The sequence below is a fragment of the Epinephelus moara genome, chromosome 6, assembly GCF_006386435.1.
Source record: "Epinephelus moara isolate mb chromosome 6, YSFRI_EMoa_1.0, whole genome shotgun sequence".
NCBI classification, from domain to species: Eukaryota; Metazoa; Chordata; class Actinopteri; order Perciformes; family Serranidae; genus Epinephelus; species Epinephelus moara.
The window spans coordinates 25,997,824-26,000,867 of NC_065511.1; positions in this window are offsets into that span (position 1 = coordinate 25,997,824).

Here is a 3,044-nt window from a genome sequence, read left to right on the forward strand (position 1 = left end):
AAATGTAATTTTATTGTAGTCTTCATCAATAGAAAATATCCTGCATAGATAGTTTGGTTTAATTAGCTTTTCCATACAGATACAAATGTTTTGACACTTGCTTTTTCCCTTGATATGCTTTCTTCAGTGTATGTTTTGACACTCTAGACTCATTACTTAGTCATTTAACCCCTGTGAACCTTTAAACTAGTTTTTCAAAACTAAAACAGAGAGCTGTTTAATGTTGTAGGTAAAAAGAGCTACCCTTAACCTTTTTACACAGAAAGAAGCAGCGAGGGACTCATCAGGTCATTTGTCCCATGATGAATTGACAGGCATCTATCCTCTAATTTGTTGCACGCAGTCTGACAGGACCACGCCTCAGAGGCTAAAATTAGAATTTATAATTAAGGGGTTGTGGGGAAAACAGGGGTCAGACCACTCTTCCAGTTGTCACATGACCTCAGGTTGACCATGAGACCATGAGAGACAAGAGTCACATGTTTGCAGTTGTGTAAAAAAGGTCTTCTGTGTTTACTGAGATATTTCATGTGTGACATTCTGCAGCTGCTTTTGCATTTCCAAAAACATCCCAAACATGTACTAGTCGTGTTTTAATGCTTTGAATTTGGTGTGCTTAGTGTGATTTACATAGTTTAAACAGATGTGAAACTATTTAAATCTTCACGAGTTAAATCCAACAATGGATTATACCAGGGGTTCCCAACTAGTGGGTCGCAGGTCCATTCTGAATGGACCGCAAGTGACTCGCAAACATGTCAAGTTTGTAAAAAACACACTTTATTTTTAAGTACAATGAACTTCTGGCACAGAGCTTTTATTTTGAAGTGCCGTGTCTTGCTGTAGAGTGAGTGACTAACGGACAACAATTTGACAGAGACGGAAAACTAGCTGGACAACATGTCCAAACTCAAATCTTGACCCTGGGATTGCACCAGTTGGGAACCACTGGATTATACAATGTACAGTCAATATTATTTTTGTTCAATTCTTTCAGGCTTAATGCTAAGCTAAGCTAAGCTAAGCTAAGCTAAGCTAAATGGCTGCTGGCCTCAGTGACATATATATCAGACAGACATGAGAGTTGTATCAATCTTTTTAACTAACTCTTGACAACAAAGCTAATTGCATATTTACCAAAATGTTGAACTCTTGCTTTAAAGGGACAGTTCACCCCAAAATCAGAAATGCATATTTTTCTCTTTACCTGTCATGCTTTTTATCAATTTAGATTGTTTTGGTGTGAGATGCCGAGTGTTGGAGTTATCAGCCATAGCCATTTTCTCCAATGTAATGGAACTGGATGGCACCAAAATGAGTTTGGCTTGGCTCAGTCTTAGCAATAAGGAGCTCCAACATCTTAGCTAGAGGTGTTTCGGGCACATCCCACTGTTAGGAGGCCCCGGGGCAGACCCAGAACACGCTGGAGGGATAACATATCTCATCTGGCCTGGGAACACCTCGGGGTCCCCCAAGAGGAGCTGGAAAGTGTCGCTGGGGAGAGGGATGTCTGGGGTGCTTTGCTTGGCCTGCTGCCCTGCATAAGTGGATGAAAATGGAAGGATAGATGGATTGCACTCAGCTGTGGTGCTGAAAATGCCAAAAAACAAATCAGCTATATCTCCTTCCAAAAGTCATGACGCTTGCTCAGGATAATTCACAGACCTTGTTGTGAGCAGTTTTATGTAAACTAATGTCTAAGCCCGCCTCTGTAGGACAGTAGACGAACTTCTCTTGTAGATGCTTTTTAACTCCTCCATGAGTTCAATGACACATATTTGTGAGTCACTGATCTTTCTTTAAATTTCCTTGTAAAGAACAACACAGTGTTTCCTCTGAAACAGTCCTGGTATCAGCATACAGAATCTCATATCAGTCTAGTGTCGTTCTGTTTGACTTACATCATCTGAGGTTGAAAACACCAACCACTGAAGGTGCATGGTGCTGGCAACCACTCTGAATTCTTCACATCATAAGAAGCAGTAGAGCAATGCTATCTGTCTGAAAGTGTGAAGGAGAAACATTCAGCGGTGTATTTCAGTACCAGCACAGAAAGGCCTGTCTTCCTCTTAAGGTGAGTTGAATGTGACTGCATGAAATGGAGAGTATTTGTTTTTAAAATGAAAACATCCACATTTTCCATGAATCAAGTTTTTGTATCTAGTAATTATTTAACTTTTTCTGCCAACTTGTAGCATAAATAAAATGAGGATACACAAACATGCATGAGAATCCTTCTGCAGTTTCCAAGACCAGCAGTCCCAAATAAAACAGCAGTGTTATTGGGTTTTTTTAAATTTATTTTTTCCTTCAGATTACAGATCACTGTGCTGAGTTTGATATGGGATGCAAAGCTTCATTGCAACTTTTGTTTATCGTAGTTGTGTCTGATGTTTTTGCAAGAATTAGTTCAATGAAGAATGTTTGCTGTATGTAATATATGACAAAAGCTGTACATAATTAAAATAATAATCACTGTTTATTTAAAGTAGGGAAATTATTGACATAAAATAAAGAAACATGTATGTTATCAGAAACAGACATGTTGTGTTTATTTGTGCATATTCTGTTAACACTTTATCTGGATCTCCAGTGCTTCCTGTATCACTGCCTCTTTCACAAACCCTGGGCTAAAAGGGGACAAGTAACATTTTCTTGACTTATGTATCAACTACTTTTGTTTTTGTTTTGTTTTTCAGAGTACCATATGGCTCAAACAAAAGAAAAATTATTCAACTCTTGGTTTAACATTCACCAGAACAAAAGACCATCCACCAAAATACCATCTATCCAAGGTAAGCATTATATTAAACCACTCATCCTGCAAATGAACAAAAAACCTGAGTTTTATCTTACTATATAATGACGAAAACTCTGTCTCTGTTCCACGTTTTTCTCCTCACTGACTTGGTCAATCCATGTGAAATTTGGCACAGTGGTAGAGGGTCATGGGAGGATGTGAATGAAGCAATATTACATCAATTGGCCAAAGGGGGGCGCTATAGCAACCGATTGAAATTGCAAACTTTGAATGGACATATCTC